The sequence below is a fragment of the Gymnoscopelus microlampas genome (genome assembly GCF_963454915.1).
Source record: "Gymnoscopelus microlampas genome assembly, chromosome: 8".
NCBI lineage: Eukaryota > Metazoa > Chordata > Actinopteri > Myctophiformes > Myctophidae > Gymnoscopelus > Gymnoscopelus microlampas.
This window is the reverse complement of record NC_139945.1, coordinates 6,759,246-6,772,958: the sequence shown is the minus strand read 5'-3', so window position 1 is coordinate 6,772,958 and position 13,713 is coordinate 6,759,246.

Sequence of the window (13,713 nt, the reverse complement as noted above, 5' to 3'; positions counted from 1 at the left end):
CGAGCAGACCAAGTAAACAAAAAAAAGTATAATTTACTTGAGCACCTGCCCCTCAAAATGTCTGTGCACGCCACTGACAACACATCTTGTAGTCGTTGGGGGGCCTACAGTATCTTGCACGGCACCTTATTCCTTATGCCGTTATTGGACATTTCTTATTATTTTGAAAAATATATTTTAAGAAGATTTTCAAGAAGTGAAAATAGCCACTTCTGTCTACAACGACACGTTATGAGCTTGTAGATCGGCTATTCTCACTATTTTAAAATGTTTTTATAAATAATAAAAAATAAGATTAGGCATAAGGGATAGGGGCACCGTGCCGCGCAAGATGGGCCCATACATCTCAACAACAACAAAAAAGTTCAAGTGTGTGTTGTGTGTGGGCTTGCTTTCATAGACCTGGCCCCGCTTGTTTCTCTTGCAAAATGGGACTACTATTACAGGCTGAACACGCACACACACACACTGTATCAGATGACCCACAATGCTGTTCCCCACCGTGTTTGAGATGTATTCGGGCCTTAAAGCCATTAACCCTTTTAGACTGGGACAGAATCTGTGTAATTTTTTTTATTTCTTTGGCTATTCAAAAATAGCAGATATACAAGCTCATTGCCACGCTATGAGCTTGTAGATCTGATTTTTTTTTTTTAAATCGTGACAATTTGTGCAAATCTTTTAATATGTATTTTTTTAAAGCGAACATTTGTAAAATATTTTGTTCCATGGGCCCCCAGAAGCAAAGATTTGAGTTACAAATGTTTGCTTTAAAAATATATATAAATTAAAAGATTTTCATTTTCATTTTCATTTTCACGATTTTTCAAAAATAGCAGATCTACAAGCTCATAGCGCGGCACTCGGTGCCGCGCTATGAGCTTGTATATCTGCTATTTTTGAATAGCCAAATAAATCTAAAATGACAGATGCGTCCCAGGATTGAATGGGTTAACAGAGAGCTACTCTTCTGTGTGTGTGTGTGTGTGTGTGTGTGTGTGTGTGTGTGTGTGTGTGTGTGTGTGTGTGTGTGTGTGTGTGTGTGTGTGTGTGTGTGTGTGTGTGTGCATAGTGCATAGTTTTGCTTGAGGGAGTAGCATCATACTCCACGCTTCAAGAGGCTGCTTTCAATAAGATGTGTTGGTATGTGTGTATTTGCATTTAAATGTACCGTGTGCCTGGGGGTTTGTGTGGAAGGCTGTAAGTGAGTGAGTTGGTGAGAGGTTACAGGAATGGACAGTATGTCAAAATCGGTTTTGCACGTCTGCTTTTGTGCTGGTACATCAGATACACACTATATGTGTAGCGCTCCTGCCTCCTAATGATACTTAGGGACCCGAGTTGTTTTCATGCACCTCTACAGTATATAATATTACATTTACTTATCTTTGTGTTTTGTTTATTTTGTGGGTCTCCTAAATTATTTACGGCAATATGTTTTTAGACTTGCACATCCTGGTTTAAAATGACAAATACTCAACACTTTTCCCTTGGTTCCATAGACCTGGGATCAGGCCACTTCAGGTAAAAACCCTTTACCAAAGAAATATACTGTAGCCTCCTCTCAGGTACATACAGTAGCTCTTCAATCCCACTGATTTAAGCCAACACAGCAACACAATATCAACACAACTACTCAACACCAACACATCAACACCAACACAATATCAACACAACACCAAAACAGCTACACGGGTCTGAAGTCATACAGCATCTTGGTCAAGTATATGCGTACCACTCTCAAACTCAAATTAAGGCACTCATATACTTACACCACCTTAAAGAACCCTAATGTCCACAGCCTATAAACTGCACAAAACACCCTTTTAATAAGCCAGCAATGTAAAATAATAATAAACCCCCTGAACCCCATGAAATGCCCCTTCACTCTCCTGCAGAGCCAAAATAAAGAAATCATGTTCCTTACCTTATTTGTGGATTGTGTGTGGTGACCACCAGCTCCGACAGCAGCACCACTCTGCTGTAGAACATCCATCCAGAGCAGGGGTCTTCAACAGGGGGTCCGGGACCCCTAGGGGTTCCTCAGACTTACTGCAGGGGGTCCGCCAAATCTTTGTGTTATGGGGAACATTAGCTGAATATAGCAGATCTATAAGTTTATAGATTATAGCTTATATAAGCTTATATATATAGCTTCCTCGTCGGTAGCAGAGGACACTTAACTTGGTAGTACCTGGCTTTAGTGCTATAAGTCCCACTGAGCTAGTACTGGTGAGCCACTTAGCTGTGTTCACAAGCTATAAGCACCATTTAACTGCACACTGGATAGCTGACTATAGGTTGCAAACTTCACTCCTAAGTGTGTTTATCTCTAACTCCCCTGCCAGCTGTCAAGCAGACAACCACCACATACATCACAGTGTACTTGATATATAGCTGACCTACATGTAAACTCTCAGGCCAGATCCAAAAATGCTCACATATCTGCTGCTCCCAGCAGCTTCCTTCATCCACCAGCATGGTGGTGTTACAGTGACATTGGTGACCCAATGAAATGTGTGACCATCTTGTGGACTTCACATTGAGGTCTTGCAATACGTGGCCTATACACCATTAGGTTGAACTCTGTTAATAAACAGACAGCAGTGACTTACATTCAGATATGAATATATGAAAATAAGTCAATCAAAACAAGTAAAAAATAAGTAGATACATATATAAATATTCTTTAAAAATAGTGAAAATAGCAGACCTACAATCTCACAACGCATCACAATGTGACTTATTGTGAGCTTGTTGGTCTGCTATTTTCTACATTTTCCAGAGCATTTTGAACCTCACCCCTGACTACCCCCATATTACAATAAAAAACTAAAAGTAACACTAAAACAAAATAATAGTCAAAAAAGTCATAAAAACAATGTTTTAAAGAAAACTGAAAACTGAACTAAACTAGCAAACCCACTTCAACAGTAACCTGAAATTTAAAACAAAAAGTCAAAATGAAAAAAAAACATGAAAAAAAAATGGGAAAACTATATAGGCTACTAACTTTGCTTGGAAAAGGGGAACGTGGGGCGAGGGAACGTGGGGAAAGGGAATGTGGGGCAAGGGAACGTGGGGCGAGGGACAGCAACGATGAGATAAATGTGGATATTTTTTTTCTTCTTCTTCAAAGGAGTCCAGCCCATGGCGTCGTCCTCCGTCTATTCTGCTCTCGTTTAATTAAGAAAGTAATCCCTCCTTCCCTTGAGCTCTCACACTCTCACTCTGGCACAAGCCACGTTTAATAAATGATTATGACGATAATGGAGGGTGACAGCGAGTGTGTGTGTGTGTGTGTGTGTGTGTGTGTGTGTGTGTGTGTGTGTGTGTGTGTGTGTGTGTGTGTGTGTGTGTGTGTGTGTGTGTGTGTGTGTGTGTGTGTGTGTGTGTGTGTGTGTGTGTGTGTGTGTTACTACACTTGTGAGGGCCAAATGTCCCCACAAGTATAGTAACATTTGAGAAATAGACATTGTGAGGACCATTTTCCTGGTAGTTAGGCTCACGAAAACATTAAGCTGGGAATTAGGATTGGACATTTAGATGTTAGGTTTAGGGGTTAGTGTTAGAATTATGACCGATTTATTCTTAGTTGTGCGCCAGTGTTGCGCACCGAAAATAGCCGATCTACAAGATCACAACGTGTCGCACTGTGACAGATCGGCTACATTTTGACGTTAGAGCTAGCTAGGGTTAAAAATGGCACACGCACCAAAAAAACACATTTAAAATGGCATTCATAAAATCCCTAACCTGCTGTAAAAGGCTGATGTCCTCACAAGCATAGTTTTCCAAATCAGTTTTCCAAACACACACAAACACAAAGTGTGTGTGTGTGTGTGTGTGTGTGTGTGTGTGTGTGTGTGTGTGTGTGTGTGTGTGTGTGTGTATGTGTGTGTGTGTGTGTGTGTGTGTGTGTGTGTGTGTTATACTACTGTACATGTATGTGTATCTGTCAACATTAATCTAACACTTTGCTGCTTGCTACACTAACAGAGCGAAGGCGTTTGCACATAACATCATGGATTATAGTAAGTGAGTTAACACGGAGGATGAAACCATGAAGCCAGCCTACGGGACACTACTACAAACCACTACCACATACCACTACAAAAACACTGCAAATACAAATGCATAAACCTCTTATCTTCATAGTTTCACTTTTGTGTTTTTTTTCGTAAATTAATGCACTACTTGATCATACTACAGCGTCACACAAAAATATCAAAGATCTGCAAGCTTGCTTGAAACGAGACGCAAAGCAACGCGTTTTGAACTTTTTCGTTGATCTGCTACTTTTTTTTTTTTTACGTTTTCATTTGAATCCTGAAAAGTAACAGTTTTGGACATGTGAGGTGTCCACCCTACAGAGACACAATATGTATTTCACATGCATGTTTCAAAATATTTTCAAAATATATATTGGAAACTATATTTCTAGACCATAAAACATACTTTTGAAGTATACTATATATTTTGGCATAGTCCTGCAGGGTCCATGTCGTTCTAGCAGTTGATTTGAGAAGTAATTCGTAAAGTAAATGCATTTTTCTATTTGTATTGTGGCCCTCTCTCATGGCCTTGTAGGTTGGTATGGGTTGGATGGGATGGGAGGGGCTGTAGGGCACGAATGTGTGCCGATTTTATACGCTTTAAAATGTTCCAAAATAGCCGATCTACAAGCTCACAACCAGCTCACAGTGTGAATAGGGCTGTGAATAGAGTGCACTTCCAAAACGGCTTTAACCACTTAAACCCCAGCATCCAAATTGTGGGGAAAGCTTTTGCAGAAAATAGTCGATCGACAAGCTTACAATGTATTGTTTTGCAACGCGTTGTGAGCTTGAGCTTTTTTTTCAGTGAAAGCTTTCCCTACAATAACAGAAAACAGAAAAGACACTAGTGTAATAGGGTTTAAGTGGTTAACTTCTGCCCATCGGGGCCACGGCCCGTTGCACCATCTTGTCAGGCCACAATCACACATTTGCGTGCAGCATGCGTCCGCCCCATACACTGCAAAAAATACTAACACTTAGAAAACTAAGCAAGACTTGCAATCTTATATCTAGCCATAAAATCTTATTGATCTTGTTTTAATACTTATATACTAAACAAGAGCAAATTGAATAAGATAATTAATATTGTTATTAGAATATATTTCTTTTTTTTCTTACTCAGTTAATAAGTCTTCAATCAAATTATTTTACGTGTATATCAAGCTAAGATTACCCTCTAAGACACAATTGAAGCCACAGTGTGACTTTTAAGACAATTTGTAGCTGTGAGTACTTATTTTAAGACTACCAAATAACTTCTTTAAAATTACACATTGAAATGATTCCAAACACTTATGTTGTGTCAACATCACATACCTCAGTACAGAGTGGCTTTCAAAGTGCAAGATCAGAAAATCCTAAATGGAATGAAGTAAATAAGATAGCAAATAATGTAGAAATCACACCTCATAACACGAGAGTATCTAAATATAACATGTCAGTGGATCTCAAAGTGGGGTTTGGGGACCCCCAGAGGTCCTTCAGAGGGTTCCAACTGGTCCCAAGCAATTAGTTAATTATAACATTGAAATCAGTTTAACCATTTTAACCCCATATACATTGGCTATTTGGAAGTAACCGATCTACAAGCTCAGAGATTAACAAAACAAATTACATATCTTCTATTTTTTTTTTACATTTTTGATAATGTTGAATTCTTTCATCACAAATATTCTCTTCTGGGGGGTCCCTGGCACAAAACATTTTCAAAGGCGGGGTCCGCGGCCAAATACATATAATTTTAGGGGTCCCTGGCACAAAACATTTTCAGATGGGGGGTCCGCGGCCAAATACATATCATTTTAGGGGTCCCTAGCACAAAACATTTTTAGATGGGGGGTCCGCGGCCAAATACATATCATTTTAGGGGTCCTGGCACAAAACATTTTCAGATGGGGGTCTGCGGCCAAATACAAGTCATTTTGGGGGTCCCTGGAACAAAACATTTTCAGATGGGGGGTCCGCGGCCAAATACATGTCATTTTGGGGGTCCCTGGCACAAAACATTTTCAGATGGGGGTCCGCGGCCAAATACATGTCATTTTGGGGGTCCCTGGCACAAAACATTTTCAGATGGGGGTCCGCGGCCAAATACATGTCATTTTGGGGGTCCCTGGCACAAAACGTTTTCAGATGGGGGTCCGCGGCCAAATACATGTCATTTTGGGGGTCCCTGGCACAAAACATTTTCAGATGGGGGTCCGCGGCCAAATACATGTCATTTTGGGGGTCCCTGCCACAAAACATTTTCAGATGGGGGTCCGCGGCCAAATACATGTCATTTTGGGGGTCCCTGCCACAAAACATTTTCAGATGGGGGTCTGCGGCCAAATACAAGTCATTTTGGGGGTCCCTGGCACAAAACATTTTCAGATGGGGGGTCCGCGGCCAAATACATGTCATTTTGGGGGTCCCTGGCACAAAACATTTTCAGATGGGGGGTCCGCGGCCAAATACATGTCATTTTGGGGGTCCCTGGGACAAAACATTTTCAGATGGGGGTCAGTGGCCAAATACATATCATTTTAGGGGTCCCTGGCACAAAACATTTTTAGATGGGGGGTCCGCGGCCAAATACATGTCATTTTGGGGGTCCCTGGCACAAAACAATTTCAGATGGGGGGTCCGTGGCCAAATGCATATCATTTTGGGGGTCCCTAGCACAAAACATTTTCAGATGGGGGGTCCGCGGCCAAATACATGTCATTTTGGGGGTCCCTGGCACAAAACGTTTTCAGATGCAGGGCCAAAACTTCATATGCTAAGAGATCTCCATTACAACCCTTAGACTCATAAAGCTGATATTCCAAACAATACAGTGAACTGCCAAATAAATATTTTTTATAAGAACAAAGACAGGTATGGCGTGACCCAGGGTTGTTAAGCTGTGTACATTAAAAACCTGAACATGTATCCCAAAGGAAATATGTTCCTCCATATTAATCATTATGTAAAATAAAATAGATAAGCTGTCAGAATACAAAGGGTTAAACATTTATGATTATGCACAGTGAGAAAACTAAACAGAGAAACGTTAACTAAGTAGACTACTTATTCTAAGGGGAATACTCTTATTCTGAGTAGGTTATGTCACTTCCTGCTAAGTCCTTTTGCACACTGCACAGCATGTCACTTCCTGTTTGGGCACAGCTCAACTGAGTTGCATGCTGTCTGCAGTAACTTGAACAAAAGTTACAGAGGTTGATTAAATTCAAGCTAGAAGCAGTCCAGCTATTGTTTTATGGATTACCAACTCATCTGGATGTATATACAGAGTCCTGACGTCGATGTTTGATGTTAGAGGAGAAATACCAGCATTGGTGAGTTGTTTGTTCACTGCTAATGTTGTTAGCTGGTGATGCTAGTAACACACAGGGACAGGTCATTGACTGAGGCCTATGCTACACGCTAGCATGCTAACTTTGAAGTGGTCAGCTGTAATGAATGAACTAAGTTGATGTTAATTGTATCATTGCACAGCTGGTTCATACTGAATGTCTATGGGAGTAGTGTTTAACACTTATCCTGTGTTTTTTGCACACTGAGATGCACTTTGGTGTAAAAGCTCACTTTGCTCATGTTGTGTGTGTCACCACACAATGAAACTACAGCACCAAATAAATCCATTTCACCATTCTGTGTTTGGATTTTGACACCATTATACAGTAACTGTAAGTCTTCATCAAGTCTTTTTAATATAACATTAAAGGGATCCCTGGTTAATGAGCCAAATATGCCTTAATACATTTTAATTGTCCTCCTTAACTAAAACACCTTAAACAGTGTATTTATTTTAGAAGCAGTTAATATTTTACTCAATGGGGGCAATCTCCTTCTCAAATTGATGATGTAATTTGCCCATGTGTGGTCTACACCAGGGGTTTTCAACCGGTGGTGGTCCGCGGAGGTATTGCAGGTGGTCCCTGGCAAAAAACAATTTTTTTTTGTATTTTTTTTTTACTTTTAATAACTTACAGGAGTTCTTACTGTGATATGAAATGTGAACTTACCATAATCACAGTAATCATATTCCATCATATTCAAACAAAACCACTGTATTTTATTAGATATTATATTGATATTGTAGCTATTTTCTCCAGCTCCCTCTGGTGCATGAACCCCCCACCACTATTGTGTGGGGTGGGTCTATGATGGACCCACCATGCACAATAGTGGTGGTCCCCAGGTTGCTCTTAGTTAGGATGGTGGTCCCTGGGTCAAAATCAGTTGAAAACCCCTGGTCTACACCACACTCATTCCTGTCATTTTGAAAATGATATGTATTTGGCCGCGGACCCCCAATCTGAAAATGTTTTGCACCAGGGACCCCCAAAATGATATGTATTTGGCCGCGGATCCCCCATCTGAAAATGTTTTGTGCCAGGGACCCCCCAAATGATAAGTTTCAGATGGGGACCCCCTATCTGAAAATGTTTTGTGCCAGGAATTTATGGAAGCATGTGTGCAAAAAAACAAAACATATTTATAATATTGATTTGATGCTCATATTAACCTTTGGAAGTATTAAGTTGGTTTATATTATCACATGCATTCCATAAATAATTTACAGAAAATACACGTTCAGGTAGGTGACAACATTTCAGCCAATCAGGATCAGCTTCATTTTTATTTATTTTTTTGTTCCAGTTCCAATTTTCTCAGCTCATTTCTTTGTGTCACCACTTCCAATTTTACTTGTTTAATGTGTATCCTGACTGAGTTCTCTATCCTGATTGGATACAATTGGTATCCTTACCTGAAATGCCTTTTCTGTTTAATAAATAGCTGGAGACATGGAGACGCCTGTTACTGAACAAACAATCTATAGCAATGAGTACTCAGAATGTAGAGCTATTTAACAATTATTTTGACCAAAGTAAATCACTTACTCTACCTTTAACTGTTTCTAAATTAAATACAATATTTAAGGTGTTTTAAAAATATATATTTTAGTTATAGAGGGCAATTATAATGTATTGAGGCATATTTGGCTTAATAGCCAGGGATCCTTTTAACACCACCATAATACAATATATTTGGATTTCCCTATAGCAATGAGTCTGATTGTAGCCAGTTTTTACCTAAATTTGGGGTCTATATTTCCCCAATACTTCCCCGGTATAATAAACCATCAGTAATTTACAGAAGCATCTATATTTATTTTAGAGCATTCTATATTTCACCATTGTACAAAATCACCTGCAAAGCAGGGTTTTGAAAAGGCTTCCATCATTAATGTCATACAAAAAAAACTATTTGTGGCAGCTGCAGCTCTGTGGTGTGGTGTGGTGTTGGTCATATTATAAAGGAATTATACAACTATCCAAGACTCTTAATTAGGGGTATATAGTAACAAATATATGCTTTTTGATTGTGAGTTCCCTTGTCCTTGTTTAGTCTACAAGCTGTTTAGTCTACAAGCCGTTTGAGACATCACTGTCTCTTCTGGTTCAACTGGGTTAAAAAGCTTCTTAATGGTGCTGTCTTGCAAGTAGTGGCCATGGTAGAAAAAATTGTCCAATGTCACTAGTACCTCCTCTTGAACATGTTTCATGCTGTCTGAATGTCTTTGGAAGATCCTCTGCATTGTGTCTCTCATGGTGTGCAGAATAGCATTTTGGTCATCTAATTGAACTTAAAAATATCTTTAAATCACTTATGTGATCCATAATCAGGTATTTGATTGTTGTCAAAATGGAACGGGCACTGAGTACCCCATTTTAGTATATAATGATAACAAACTTAAAACGATCCTCCGGAAAAAAAGCTGATATTGTTAAAGAGCATACCTTTCTGTTGAACAGTAGAGAGAAAAATGAATAGGTTCAGTTTGTTTTGGAGTTCTTGAGATTTACGATTTATTTATTTATGTTTTACTTGTTGCCCCTGTTGTCGGTGCACACTGTATTAAGACTGAAACTGATTGAACAGCATCTGAAACAGTTTAAGCACCTTTTCCTTGCGCAACATAACATGCTGCATGTCCCTGCTCAAATAATTTCTCTTGGCCCATTGATAAGACATTGTGCATGAGGTTTGAGTCAAAGCAGTTTTTTCAAACAGGGTCATCTAAACTGAACTTCAAAAATGTCTGTAAATCACTTGTGAACCATAATCAGCATCATGAATGTTGTGAAAATGCAATAGGCACTGAGCATCCCATTTTTTTTTTACATGGGTCCTGTCTCAGAATTACAAAATATGGAGTATATTAGAGAGATTTTCTGAGGGTTTATGCCATACGACATGCAGTCAGAGTGAAGTGGCATAGTCTCAATGGTAACATTGAAAGGCTCTGTGCATAATTGTAGTTCCAGGATTCCAGGATGTGGCATACCCGTTTCCTGTTCCGGTTCATTTCCCCATAGGCTTCGTTTGATTGTCTTGGCAGTAGATTTGAAGGTTTTCTATGGTGTTTCTGGTTCAAATCTGTTGAAAGCCAGTCAAATTAACCCCCCCCCCCCCCATCTGAAAATGTTTTGCGCCAGGGACCCCCAAAATGATATGTATTTGGCCACGGCCCCCCCTTCTGAATTTTTTCTGTGCCAGGGACCCCCCAAATGATAAGTTTGAGATGGGGACCCCCCATCTGAAACGTTGCTTTGTGCCAGGAATTTATGGAATGCAAATGTACTTTGGCCACAAAGACCATGTAAACGTGTTTCTCTGAATTGCTTTTCTCAGCCTGCTTTGGATATGGTGATTCTTGGATTATGGCGCGATCCCTGTTGTACTGCTCACTCTTGCATGTCTTCCTCCAGAGCCCCTGGTGTTGTTTCAGTGTTTAGGAGAACATCAACAAGGTTGTTGATTTTACTAATGCTGTTTATCTCAGGTAATGTACACATTAATCCTGGACCGGACCCCCTCATTGAGGCCCTACCAATGTTGTCTACCCCCCATGATTTTAGCTGTAGACATGGCCTAGGCTTCCTCCATTTTAATGCTAGAAGCCTGGTGCCTAAATTGCCCACTTTTCGTTGTTGGTTTGAATTAGCCAAGCCTGATGTGGTCGCGGTTTCAGAAACCTGGTTAAAACCTGGCACTACTGATAATGTGGTTCGTGTGCCTGGCTATAACATCTATAGAACCGATCGTAAAGGCAGATGTGGGGGAGTTGCTCTGTACATCTCTGATAGATTTCAAGGGTCTGTTCTTCATTCTGTAACTATACCTAGGCAGTTTGAATTTTTAGCCGTCCAGATAGTTGTGGCTAACTCTCCTTTGACTATTATCTGCTGTTATAGGCCTCCTTCTGCATCTAGTGAAGCTATGGGAAACCTAGTAGACTTAATTTCTAAGTGTACTAGTTCCGAGATTGCCCTTCTCGCTGATCTGAACTGGGATTGGTTGACTGATAAATCTGCTAGTTTTAAACAGCAATGTGATTCCCTAAATTTAACACAGATCATCCATAGCCCCACTAGATTAAACCCTGCCAGACCGGATGGTGACACTTTGATTGATATTATTCTAACAAATGCACCGCACAAATATGCCTCAATTGGTGTGTTTGCAAATGACTTGAGTGACCACTGTGCTATTGCATGTGTCAGAAACACTAAGCTGCCCAAAACCAAAGGCCTGACTGTCATCAGGCGCTGCTTTAAACACTTCTCTGAACAAGCCTTTCTTCATGATTTGGCTGCAGTTGATTGGTTTCGCATGTCCTTAATTCCATCAATGGATGAGGCCTTTCGGTTCTTTCACGAACAGTTTCTCTACCTGATGAATAAACATGCACCTCTCAAAAAAATCAGAATTAAGAACCGTGCAAATCCCTGGTTCTCTAGGGACCTGGCTGATCTGATTCATGAAAGAAATAGACAATGGTCACTTGCAAGAAAGTCTAATTCAAGTCATGATTGGCTTCTGTTTCGTGTCTTGAGAAATAAATGTACGGTCCTCACCAGGAAGTTAAGATCGGAACATTATTTATCTCTCACTACTGATACCTCTAGCAATCATTGTACCTTCTGGAGAGTAGTCAAATCCTTGCAACAGAAAGGAGCAGCAGGCCCCCCGCCTAAGATTCGGGTGGGCGAGTCCTTTATTTCTGATAAAAAAATCATGTCAAATGCTTTCAATTCGCATTTTAAAAGGGCGGGACACATTTTTGATGAGCAAATTGCCAATGCTCCTCATCAAGACGCCCATGATGATAACGTTGACTCATCTGTTGTTTCTGTTTCTGTTTTTGACTTTTCTCCCATCCTGGTATCGGATGTTCTACACGCCCTGTCTACCTTAGACCCTAAAAAATCTGCAGGCCCAGACGGCCTTGACCCTTTTTTCCTAAAATTATCATCGGCTATCATTGCTCAACCTGTCACTGATATGTTCAATATCTCCTTAGCCACTCAAAGTCTACCTGAAGAGTGGAAACAAGCAAATGTTTCCCCTCTTCTCAAGGCTGGCGATCCTTGTGATGTAAACAATTACAGGCCCATTTCTAACCTTTCCACCTTGGCAAAGATCTTAGAGGGCCAAGTATCAAATCAGGTAAAGGTTTTTCTTGATTCATACTCTATTTTGAACCCCATGCAGTCAGGTTTCAGAGCAAAATATAGCACTGTAACGGCATGCCTTAATGTTATCGACGACATCAGGGCAGCCCTAGGTAAGAAATCTTTTTGTGCGGCCTTATTCATTGATTTGAGTAAGGCCTTCGATACCGTGGATCCTCACGTACTGCTCAAGGTCCTTTCTAAAGCTGTTTTTTGCCAAAATGTGCTTGGTTGGTTCAAAAACTATTTAGTTGGCCGCACACAGTGTGTCAAATTTGGTGATACCATTTCTGATTCCATCACCCTCGAGAAAGGAGTCCCCCAAGGTTCCATTCTTGGTCCATTGCTTTTTCTCTTGTATGTCAATCATATTTGTAGTCAATCTAAGCATTGTAAGTATCATATGTATGCCGATGACACAATTCTGTACTCTTGTGCTCCTTCTTTTGATGTAGCAGTTTCAAACTTGGCCTCAGATTTTGTCTCATTGCAGCATGAATTGGTAAATAGCAAATTGCTATTAAACGGCCAAAAAACCAAGGCCATGCTATTTACTCCAAATAGAGCTGACATTATCCCCCCAAATATCACCACCTTGGAAGGAGTAACCATCGAATGGGTGGTGCTTTACAAATATCTGGGAATTTGGTTGGATAACAAGTTAAACTTCAATCATCACATTGAAGCGTTGATTAAGAAGTTAAAATTCACAGTAAGCTTCTTTTATAGAATGAAGTCCTGTTTTTCTTTTGCTTCAAGGAAAAGGCTGGTCACTGGCCTGTTTATGTCGCAACTCGACTATGGCGACATTGTGTATCGATTCGCCTGTCCCTCAATATTGGGTAGACTTGATCCCCTTTATCATGCTGCATTGAGGTTCATTACCAGCTCCACCTATAGGACACATCATTGTATTCTGTATTCCCTAGTAGGGTGGTCCTCCTTAGCATCTCGCAGGTTGCTACATTGGTACACTTTTATATATAAAGCCATTCTTGGAAATTCCCCCTCGTACATTTGTTCAAAATTTAATCTTGTCCAAAATTCGCTTAATCTCAGATCGAATGCCTGGATGCGCTATGTCGTACCCACTACTAAATCTGAGGCAGGGAAAAAAACCCTTGCGTTTTTCGGGCCTTGGTCATGGA